This window comes from Dermacentor variabilis, chromosome 8 (assembly GCF_050947875.1).
Source record: "Dermacentor variabilis isolate Ectoservices chromosome 8, ASM5094787v1, whole genome shotgun sequence".
Classification (NCBI taxonomy): domain Eukaryota; kingdom Metazoa; phylum Arthropoda; class Arachnida; order Ixodida; family Ixodidae; genus Dermacentor; species Dermacentor variabilis.
The window spans coordinates 33620586-33633056 of NC_134575.1; the positions used below are offsets into that span (position 1 = coordinate 33620586).

At 44.9% G+C, this 12471-nt stretch overlaps 2 long non-coding RNA genes across 2 annotated transcripts in view; one reads left to right on the forward strand and one right to left on the reverse strand.

The window, feature by feature from the left end:
* Positions 1–12471, reverse strand: part of LOC142589965 (uncharacterized) — a 181873-nt gene that overhangs the window by 108214 nt on the left and 61188 nt on the right. The window lies entirely within an intron of this gene.
* Positions 2528–6783, forward strand: LOC142589964 (uncharacterized). Its single transcript, XR_012830012.1, has 2 exons — positions 2528–5746; positions 5821–6783. It is a non-coding gene; the product is annotated as an uncharacterized LOC142589964 (long non-coding RNA).

The window sequence follows — 12471 nt, forward strand, 5'->3', positions numbered from 1 at the left end:
TCAGGGTTTGTTTTGATTACAACAGGCTTCTATAGCGCTTGTCGCTTGCACGAAAAGCGTGTGCTAGCTCAGCTGGGCTTCGAGCGGGGAACTTGATGTGTTTCTATGCTGGCGAAGAGAAAACGTAATTTTTAAGGCAAATGCCTTGATCTCCATGTTCCAAGGCCGTGTTGCGAGCTACAGAACATATCACACGATCCAAGGAAGGCCAGAAACGAACGAAAGCATGTCCAGCCGTGTATAAGAGATGCTATAATCATTAGCAAATTTTATTATTGATTATAGTGATTGGATTAAGGGGGATTAGGCTGAATTAGAGGGATTAAGGTGTATTAATTAAGGAGGATTAGGGTGGATGAAGGAGGACTAGAGTGAATTAGAGTAGGCTTTACAAGGCGTTCGCCTTCGTACGTGTACGTCTCTTCGGCGATAGATAAGGACACCTGTTTTTTTATTCTAGCGATGATTGCAACGTAATTTTTTAAGGGTAAGTTTTAGGTTACATTTTTCATTCTAATAAAGTAAAGGAATATTAATGCATAACCATTCAAAACCGCTGTAACCGATCATCTTTTGAAATGACTTTAATTTCTCTGTTCTTTCTTTTTATTTTATTTGCTGCTATTTCTGCCTATTATCTTATTGTTGTCCTCATAGGTTTGAATGTTTTCGATTGTTTGTAAATCATGTACCCATCTCATTATAATTCCCATTGGGCCCCGAGGATAGGATAATATGCAAAAAAAAAAAGTTGCCTGTAAAAGGGACTGCACGTGGTGTTCCGTGTACTATACATTTTTTTATACTTGGTAAATACGTGCAAATTTCTTTTTATATGTCTGATATACGTGAACAAAAATAGGAAACAGATCTTTCATTAAAGTGTAACAAAGATTTTATTTATGCGTAACAACAGTCAAACGCAGGCATATAAGACAGCCCTAGATGGGATAATGCACACATACATGAAGAAAATAGATCGCGCAGTGACGCAGTTTAAGGAGCTTCTGCCGTTGCCTTTGCGCTTCCCTCTCTTTGTTGATGCCTTTTACAAAAAAACCGAAACCTCAAGAAAACAAAGAAGTTTGCAAGCGCTGTCAAAGCTGGCTTTTCAAATATATGCTCTGGGCACCCTACTTGGGGAAAGGCCAGCTGTCTGCAGCTGACCTGAAAAATCAGCTACACTCGCTACATGTAACTTGTTTCTGCTGAAGAACACAGTAAAATCATCTTCCACGGCCTTCACAGCGGTTGACAACGTCTGGCTAAGATAGACAAGCAAGGCCTCCATTGTCAAAATGGGAAGTGCAATATAATGAAGCAGCGTCGTTACTAGCTTCAGCTTTACTTACGCAAAGGAAGCCTGCACAATTTGGTCAAGAATTTTGGGCAGTGATCTTTCGTGCAACATAACCTGCAGTATAGTAGATCAAAGCACTACTGCTCGTTTTTTCTTGTTTTTTTTCCCTGGTACTCAGGAAAAGTAAGCTGAATGCTTAGCATACTCAGGGAATATCGTGGGTATAGCTTAAGGTTTCAGGCGTGGTCACGATGGAAGAATACTTCCACCGTGGGCGTGTTTTATCGCGGGGAATCTCGTGGACAACGTCATTCACGGTGATAGAGAACGCGCGCTCGACTAACCTGTTTTCGAAATGTTTTTCACAAACCGCAGCAGTTGGTGCCGGACTTCTGTCCGTTCTCCTGATCATTCTTGCCCATTCTGCTGCCGGTTCGTATCAGATGGTAGAGTGAACAAGGATACACGCCCTTTGTTCGTGCGGTAACCGGTTCTACACAACGGCACAAAGCAGGTCCTCTCCTTGCACTGTTTCTATAGCTTCGGCATTTTTTCACCGCCGCCGCATGATTCTCGCAATGACAGGCACACGAACATAACAGCCACGCACTCACTCTTTGACAACACCAAGAACAAGAACGCAACGCTGCTATAACACTGAAAACGCGAACACAGAAACCGACGCAACAGCTGCGAAACTGATATGCGAAGCAGACGACACGCGCAGTCTGCACCCACCCGTGTGGCAGCGACCTCTGCCGGCCATAGTGGGCATTCATTGCAGGCGGCGCCACGCTCGTCCATTGAAAAGAGCTGGTGCACGGCACACTAGCCAGTATATTCTAGGCACTATAGCCGTTCACGCGGAAGGAAAACGCGCGCCCGCTCCAAGTCCGTCCCGCGAGAGTGGTAACCGTCAGGTCCTGATATTTCACCCATATGCATTACGCAAAGACCGCGCAATCAGCCTCTTCGATTTGACAGCTAATGGCGTTTTTCACTGGTCGATCTGGAGCGGGTTCGCGCGTTCCACTGGTCGTTTCGGATGAACTCGCTCCGCGCCGGATCGCTCTCACTTGCTCCGCCGCCGAGGCGCGGATTCGGGCGGAAATAGCTCGCGTCACTTCAGTTTTCAAGGGAAATCGGTACCCGGTTTGTACGCACAACATTGTGTTGCTTCGCAAAATGGCTGCGTTCGGTGCGAAGGCCGTAAGAAGGAAAGCGCGGGCCGTGTTGTGGCCATAGAGTTTCATGTTAGTATAACTAGTGGGAAATATGGCGCTGCGATCGTTCAACCATCGCGTGCGTCGTACCATGGCCGTACTAAGGTCCCTGGTCGTACCAGTGCCTGGTCGTACAAAGGCCGTACAAAAAGGCGTACAAAAATCCCTCACGTGACCTGATCTTAGGTGCCTAGGGACAGGATCGTTTAGGGATTTTTGAGAAGGAATGATAATGGCGCCGAGCGACGCCGTGGCGTGTTCGTTTTCGGCGTGATCGTTCTCCGGCTCGCGCGGACCGCGCGTTGTTCAACGTTGCTTATATGATTCTGCTTGCGTTGCTTGTGTGTTGGTTGTAGGTTCTGTGTGTTACTTGGCGGAAAGCCGCGAGTAGTGGTAGAGCGGCAGTGCGGCTTTCGCCTCGGTGAGTTCTGGCAGTACAGAATCTGCGTTGTGCGTCCCGTGCTTCCTTGACTATTGAAATGTCGAAGTGGCCTAGCGCCTCGGCAGCGAAGTTCTGCGAACCGCGATGCGGCGTCGCCGCGTCCGACTTTGCTTAACGGACATCGAGAATGTGCTGCTCGCTACAAGTCATGTAAATGCGACTGCGTCGGCCGCCCACTGTTCAGCGCTGAATGTGTGGTTGGTGTGCTGTGCTTGAAACGAGTAGTGCGGCCGTGCAGCGGGGGTATGTGGAGGAGCAGAGTGGCTTAGGGGCTCCATTTGCGCGTTCACAGACATATGCTCCCGTTTTGGTCTCATTAGCGGCTGTCGCGGGATTGTGGTGTGCTGCTTGCCTAGTATGAAGTTTACGATGCTAGCACACAACTTGTTCACGTTCTTCCCTGCTAGATATCCTTCACATGACGACCGAGTTGAAAACGAGGCATATGTCTGTGTTCTTTGCATTTGTATGTTATAAATTACTTTCTCTTGTGGAAGTTCTGGCAGTCTTATTACGCAAGGAGTACGAACGTAAACATATAAACATATTTCTGTGTGTCTGAAATTTTGAATTACACATAATACCCTTTACGATTGATGAGTGGGCTACACGGCCTGTGTGAATCGGCTACCTTTTGTTGCGGCGCTCTTCCGTATGGTAGACTGATGCATGGTGCGCGTTTATTTCCGTAATGTTGTAAAAACCGTTTATTCACTCAATACAAATTCACTGCTTTTTCGCCGCAGTACATTTTAGTTACGCGGTGAAGCATACTCAAAGTGGGAGGGAGCCGCTATCGCCCAGCATAGTATGTCCACTTACAGTATGTTACAGTATATATACAGTATGCAGACATCGAGCAGGTGTTAGCCAATCATGGCACCTGTTGGTTTGATTGCACTCTCCAGGATCAGTATTTACCACGACTGTACCTTCAGCAGAGTGGCTCAAATATAGGATTGTGGACTGCCAATCTTTTGATCGTATGTCTGAATCCTCACAGCAGAATGAGAACTTTATTTGCAATGTTCTAGCAAAAAATTTGGGAATTCTATTGACACCACCAGTAGACATCAAAACAACCAAGGGAATCAGCCCATAGCAGCTATTGTTTTAGAAAAGAAGACTGGCATAAGCAGAATTGAGATGGGTACACTACATGCCTTTGTTCTAGTGGTGGTCCACTATTTTGGTGCTACAGTTATTGATCTCGAATGAGTTCAAGGAGCAAGAATTTAGCCCAGAAAGAAATATTACGCTGAACAGCTGTATCTAGTTGTATCATTTTGCATATGCAGCTTTATATAACCCTGTCCACACTTGCCTAAAGCACATGAGTGGCATCCTGAAAAAAAGAAATGAGCTTTTGATATTGCTTTGGAAGAAATTCATCTGTTTCGGCCAAACAGTACATACTGCACATACCTGCATTTGCTATACCTTATCACTAACTGTTAAGTCACCTTCTTGCCTCATCAAATCACTCCTGCACCCAAGTGTGCTGGTCTGGGTTTTACCTGCATTTCCACCTGTGCAGTTGGTAAAAGTCTGGCTGTTTACTGTAACTCCATATTTCAAACATTTGGCTGCAAAAGAGCCTTTGGCAACACTGGTAACCCTAATGCCTGGGCAGGCTTCACGAAAGGCCACCAGTACCTCCTCGTTGTAGACTGCTCAACATTCTTGGTTCGACTGTAACTAAGAACCCATATATCCTTCCTCCGAAGCGGCTGGTATTGGCAATGCTTTGATGCAGAAAGTGGCTATTGTCACACGTCAACCTTAGGCCAGAAACCAATCTGGCACAGGTGGAAATAGTCTTGTCTTTCCCATATGGTGGTTCAGCCTCGCGAGGCACATTCCTTCAGTCAATTTGCACACTGTCAATGTGAGTGAGACTGATCAAAGGTTGGCTATGGTGTCGGGTTTCTTCCTGGTTTCTGTAGTGCCATCATGACAAAGTGTTTCCACTCTGTGGGGAATTCTAATATTCCAAATTTCATTAATTACATGCAATAGTGCTTGCTTCCTCATTTCGGCAAGATTCCTCAACATCTGCAAAATGACTCCATTTTTACCACGTGCACTTTAAATGCTGACATGTTCGAGAGCAACAACAGGTTCTGCCATCGTAAAGAGGCTTTCTGTTCCTTCCTTTGCAAGTGGTCAGTAAGGTGCGTACAACTCTAGTGACGGTCAGTCACTGTGAAGTGGTCGGGGGAAAGCATCTGCAGCTTGTTCCTCAAATTTCTCATATGTGCACTGAATATCGAGCAGCATGTTTTCAATAATATTACAGTACTTAATTCATCCTGTTATAGCCGAGAGTGTGTCACAGCTTACCGAGACCTATACATTCAAACGACGCGCATTGGTCCATCCACTACTCTCTGGCAAATTTCTTAGCATGACATTTTGCCTGCTCAGGCTTGTGCAAAACATTGATCAGGGTTTGTTGTGTGCAGCCACAATTAAGTATGCAGTATGCAACCCCAAAGTTGCAGCATCTGCTTGTCAGGGCTGGATGCTGCCCCAGTAAACTCTAGTTCACATGTCGCTCTTTGCAGTGTGTAAAGGAAGCGTGTTGCTAGCGATTCTTCAACACCTTCACATTCTGCACACTCAAGTGCATCACAGAAATGGTTCCCGCCTGAAACCCTGATTTTGTAAATGTGGCACATTTTCACACTGACATCAAGTGTTATATTGGATAATGGTCGCTGCCTCTTGGGGCAGAGTCACACTGACATTCTGAATGAAGGCCCCAGTTGCCCATGCTAGGTAAGTGTACTGCCCTTCTGGTTTTAATGGAGGGTGTGGCAGTTGGGACAGATGGTGTCATTTGTTAATTTCAGGTCTGTGGTGTCTGCTTCATCAAGGTGGCATCCTCTTGGCCGTACGTCTTTGCATCCCTAATGTGGGTGGTGTGCGTTCAGCTCACCTCGACTGAGTATTCTGTGCTCAGGAAAGTGAACTTGAAGATGTCAAAGCCAAGTGATGTCGCCTCGGCTGCGGTGCCTCGTTTTGGGACAGAGGTAGACGAACGCCAAAACGGCTTGCATTCACTGCCTTAGCCTGCAGCACACCACCACAACTTTCTGATCAGACATATGTTTATTCAACCTGTTCTTTCCCTGCCCTCATTTGGTAATAGCCAATTTTAGGAGCTGCTAATCAAGTTGACTTCAGAAGACTTTCCTTGGCTAATATTTTAGTTGGGCATGACATGCTTAGTGCTTAAAAATGAACGGTTTAAAGGATTCTTGGAGTAATATTAGGACAGGCAACTGTAACTGCGTGATCATTGCTTTTTTCACAAAATGTGGCAATGAGCTAGGCAGATGCTGTCACGATAGCATAGTGTTTAGATTGTATGAGTATAGAAGAAACACAATTGGAGTTGTGAAGTTCAAAGCCCTATTTTGACAGCCTCTCTTTATATTGCTCACGTTACAGAGATTTAGATTAGTGGACGCAAGCAGCATGCATAAACAAGAGCCCTGTTTGGCTATTTCTGGGACCCATGTGGTTTGCATAGCCAAGCAGCACACGAGTCGCTTGCATCCTCTTATCCAATACTATTATTTTAATTGTAAAGCAACCAATATCACAGTAAGTCTGATGAATCTGCATCAATATGCTAGAAATTTTGAAGCACTTAAGGCATGTCAGTTGATTGTTTAAAGCACTTCACTACACCCTTGGTCACTAGACTTGTGCTTTACATTATTACTTACTGTTAAACTCTTGAAGTGGTTACATTGTTTTTCTGTGCTGTAAGATTAGTTTGACAGTCCCAATAAAATTGTTGAAGTGAAGGTCTTGGCTGTTGTATTGGCCATGTCATTCTAAAACTGTTAGGTCTGACACTGTCAAAGCATTTGGCAACTTTAATGAGCTTCGCCTCACTACATAAATGTTATGCGGTGGGACCATTCAGTATGTCAAAATAAAAATACCGGCAAATAGAGAGTTCGAGAGTACCTGAGATTATAGTAAAGTGGGCGGAGCAGTATATTCAGGGCAACAGGGACATCAAAGCTGGAACTAGGGCTGCCATACATCCCGTCACTGCAATACACTCTTTCCTTCATCGCATTACACAAATGTGTTGCGGTGAAGTTATTGCAGACGCATATACACGTTCATTCACCCCAACTTTGCACAGAACCCTGCGTGCCATAGCTATCTAAGAGCACGAAAAACGGGGCACAGTAAAGGGCACAGTATTAAGCTCCACTTCACTGTGTGTATCGCACCCTTAGTACCAATAATATTAAACATCTACTCTGCATTTTAGTTCGTGGATTCCTGGCAGACCATGTGATGTCACTAAAGCTCCGTTATGTTCACAGCACTATGCGATAACTGTGGTAAAGCCCACGATAAAAGTAAATCGCATAAAGTCACGGATAGCGCACTAGCGCTGAACACGATTGAAAAGATGCGCTGCCCCATTTCAAAGACGCGTGAAAAGTTGTGAGTGAACACCACCTTAAGCATTATATTACTCACGTAAGTCGTGGCGCAAAACACATACAATGTCTATGCCTACAACGCCCGCCAAATAAAGGTGCATGTGCGATGTGATCATGCTTCCGAAAAGGAGCGAACACGGTGACGCTGCTGCACAGCGCTGGTTCGCAAATTGCACTGCCAAGGCGCTACGCCACTTGAATATTTCGATCGTCAGCACCACTGAATTCTTCAGAAATACGGATCTCAGACCACCAGAGTTCACCGAGACCAAAAGCCAAATGCCACACCACTACTACTGTACGACTTTTCGCCAACAAGTACTGAACCTACTGTGGAGACATCATACGAATCATACCACCGGCCATTGGCGTGGCCCAGAGATTCAACATGCCACATGGTATGATGATGATCCGCAGGAGTCGATTGGAGGATCGGTGGAAATTGATTGAGGATCGGTGGCAATTGGAGGATGAGACACTGCTACACGTGTTGAATGTAAACCTTAGGACCAATATCATGGTTTGTCTATTCTGGCCCGGAGCCCAGAAACCTAAACCGAAATCGCTCTGTATAATAATGATATTAAATTATTTATCGGATATACATGAATCCCGCTGTGTGTATCGTGCTCCCTGAAGCATGACGCAACGTTTGAATCAACAAACGCATGAACGAAAATTTTGATGTCTCCACACCTTTAATTGGAAAGATGCTTATTCGGTGGTGGTGGTAGATGGCAAAGGGAGCGTTCGAAATGCCATTCCTTTTTATACAAAAGAGCTGGGGATTGTTGAGCAGGTGGCTATTGCTCCAGCACTGACTGATTCAGGAATACTTTTGGTGTTTAGTGACTCGCAATCTGCGATTAAAGCCTCCTAGAGGGGACTTGTAGCGGAACCGTCTTACAGACTGCTGCAGGGTAGAGATATCACTTCGCATAGAGTTATGTTACTTGGTTCTCGGTGCACAGGGAGTCTGGAGGGAGCCCCAACACCTCAACAAGGTGGCACAAAGGGAGGCACGAGGATTAGTGTGCCATGTACTGCCTGAAGGGGCTGGATCTCCAGCTCCCGAGTTCAGGGACCAGCTGTTAACCTACGAGATCACCAAGCACTGTAACTTAGCGCGCCGAGCATTCCCCCTGCCACATTCTAAATTAAATATGCCACGGGCGGTTACATTAAGGCTTCTGCAGACACGAACATACCCTAACCCGGTTGTCATGAATAATATTAATTCGGACTGCGGGGTTTCAGTTTATTGTAGTAAGAGTGGGGGTTTGCTCGATTTAGAACACATGTTGCAGCTTTTTCCTGTAACGCAAATAGCACAAGGACGTTGAAGACAAAACAGACACACACAGGCGCCAACTTCCAACAATTTATTTCTGGGATGGACGCCACTTTTATACCCTCACTTCTTTCTCTCTCTTTTTTTCATAATAACATGCCTACTGACAAGGCAACAGCGCAAATGACAATACAACTCACTTGCAGACTAGGCAAAAACTGTTCTGTTTAACCCCTGCGCAGGAATTACAACTCCTTTGATAGTGACATGGACGACTGGGTAACGCAATTATCGCCAAACTCTTCAATGTGAGCACTTTCAATGATGAGACGAGTTAATGCGCATTTGCTTCTCTCTATAATAACTGCATCTTCAAATCACAGAACTCATCCAGTGAAGGCTTGTCAACTATATTGGAGCGCTCCCTAAACCTGTCATTAACACATCTGCCGGTTTATCTAATATAACTCTATCCACAGGACAGTGAAATTTGTTACATAACACAGGTCCTACATTTAATGTACCCTTTTCTGTGCTGCTTTTTGCATGCATCCTTTGTTTTACTATATGGTCTTGTTTTTGAACACAAGGGGATATGCCTGTTTGGAGCTGTGAATACTGTCAACCTATCCGCACAGTCCTACCTTCTTCAGGTTGTGCGATAAGCGGTGGATGTAAGGAATTACAGCAAAATTTTTCTTTTTATCAGACTCTGCACTGGCTGACGTCGAGAAACCAGCCTCTGCTGACTGCGTTGCTCTGAGCAGTGCTTCAGCAATTGACACAATCAAATTGCTTGGAAAACCAGCCTCACTCAACCACAGCACCTGTTGAAAACTGGAAGAAAAATGCAGGCACGACTTCTTTAGTACATTGTTCAAACACATTTTTGTTATGCCCCTTTTAATAAGGTTGGAATGAGCAGAGCTGTACGATAAAAAAGGCTTACTATTAGCTCCATGTTGGTAACACCAGCAGATGTGATCCTCAGACAACACAAATTGTAGATCGAAAAAGCATTGGCATTTCGAAGGTCACATCAAGGGGACTAAGAAATTCGCAAATTATGCTTTTAACACTTTCCCATTCTTTTTGAAAACAACGAGAAGTGCAGTCAAGAAACAAAAGGAATTCATCAACATATCACAATGCTCTGTAGATTGAGGCTCCCTTATGCCTGTCTGCCTAGACTCTACTTTTGAAAGATACAGGTCGCTGAAGACGGGTGCCAAACAAGATTAAATATATACACCTTGCTTCTGTAGAAACGGAACATTATTCCAGTGGATAAACGTTGAGGTCATGTATTGCTTAATTCATGCCAAAACACTCTGAACAGAAGTTGCGGTTTCATTGTAATATCGCACTGCACCAAATTAGTCAATGCTTTCTTCAACACAGGTTAACAGGTCGGACTGAGGAATAGAATAATTCAGGTCTTTTCTGTCAGCGGACAATACATTCAGCCTCTTGTCAGAGTGCACTTTAACAAATTCTAAAACTCGCTCTGAACTCTTCACAAAGAAGGGGTCATTAATGTTGAGAAGATTTAGTATTTTTAGCAGGTAAGTGGCTATTTACTTCTGCCAGGTCCCTTTCTCATATATGATTACCCTGAAGGCCTGAAGGGGACGTTACTTTTGTGTGTCCTTTGCACTAAAATATACCTCTAAACACTTCCCGCTGTTTTTCTCAGTTCCTTTTACAACCTTATTCAGATTTATGTTTTTTTGCACATTTCAAAGGCTTTAGCTATTGGACTTTAGCTAACGAAACGCTTTTATCTTGCCTTAACACGCCTGAGATTGCTTCATTAGCCTTTGAGAAAAAAAAAGAGCTATGAGTCATGGCTGCAAGCCCACCCTCCTTGTCAGCGGGCACAACGCACAAAGAATTAACTACTAAATACGAAGCTGCGCAACACACAGATAACCTTGAAGGCTTACAGCCTTTTTCATTAAAAGGGGCATGTAGCGAAAATGTGTGAACAATGCACTAAAGAAGTTGTAACCTCTTAATTTCTTCCAGTTTTCAACAACAGGTACTGCGGTTGAGTGAGGCTGGTTTTTCACACAGTTTGATTGCGTCAATTGCTGAAACACTGCTGAGAGCAACACAGTCGGGATTAACTGGTTTCTTAACGTTAGACAGCGCAGTCTGTTAAAAAGAAAAATTTCGCCCTAAGCTCCAAACAAGCTTATCACCTTTTGTGCAAAATCAAGACCATATAGAAAAACAAAGGGCGCATGCAAAACGTGGCAGAGAAAAGGGTACGTTGCCCTGTGGAAAGAGTTATGTAGGACAAACCAGCAGATGCATTAATGATAGGCTTAGAGAGCACTCCAATAAAGTTAACAAGCCTTTGCCGTATGGCTATCTCGCAATGCGTTATCGTAAGTGCAGATGCGTTCCGCAATTTGAAGATACATTATTATCGGGAGAAGCAAACGCGAATTAACTTATCTCATCATTGAAAGTGCTCGAAATTTGAAGAGTTTGGTGATGCTTGTGTTAGCCAATCGTCCATGTCACTATCAAAGGAGGAGTAGAAATTCCTGTGCATGCGATAAAGATAACAGTTTTTGCTTAGTCTGCAAGTGAGTTGTACTATCATTTGCTCCGATACGTCGTTAGTAGATACATGCTTACAAAGAAAAGCAGGAGAACAAAGTGAGGGTATAAAAGTGGCAACCGTCCTGCAAATAAATGGTTGTTGGAAGTTAGCGCCTGTGTGTGCCTGCTTTCTCTGCTAAGACTTTGTGCTATTTCTGTTACAGAAAAAAAAACAGCAAAATGTTACACCAACAAGCCCTAATATCTACACTGATGGAACACATGTTTTGGCGCTGCTTGGCGTTGGCCGGTGATGGTTCTCAAGGTGAACAGCGGTGGCAGCAGATGCTATGTAGTAAAGCGCTGGCGGACCAACTCAGGCCTGTCCAGAGGGCCTGTGTCATGGCAGAAGGGCTCGGCCACTCTGTACCGACATGGGAGCGGCTCGCATCAGTCCCCAGACTGATTACTCGGGATCTAAATAAAGTTCTTCATACCATACCATAGTTGTCTTAAGAGCCATGAAGTTTTCGAACTCCCCTGGCAGACAGTTGGCATCACCTTTTTCTACCGAGTGGGAGAGGAGTATGGAAACACAACGGCAGAAGCTGTCATTAAGTAATGCTAAGAGGTCTTCGCTACGCATGGCATTCCCCACAAACTTATGAGCAACAATGGACAACCGTTTAACAGACACAAGTTGGCTGAGTACATGGAGCTACCTGACAATATCGACACTACAATGAGCCCACACTTCCCCCGTTTAAACAGAATGGCAAAGCGAGCCGTCCAAGAGGTGAAGAAACTTCTGAACAAGACACCGTACCACACCACAGAGTTCCATAGTGCCATATTGGAGAAGAGAAACATGCCAAGAGACAAGCTCGTGCATTTTCCAGTCAAGTGTCTGACAGGAAGGACAAGGACGCAGCTGCCTAGCACACCAAGCTTCTCGAGCTTGAGGCAGTGCCACCCCAGCAAGTGACTGCAAGATTTAAGGAGATATGCCAGTGCAAACAGACATACTACAACTGAGGTGCAAGAGACCTGGAGAGTCTGCACCCTGGCTCTGTGTGACAGCCGAACAGGTGTGGTCACAGAAAACCGTATACCCAGTTCCTACATCGTGGCAAACGAACATGGTCAAGAGCTTTGTTGCAACAGAGAGCATCCCCGCTCCCACA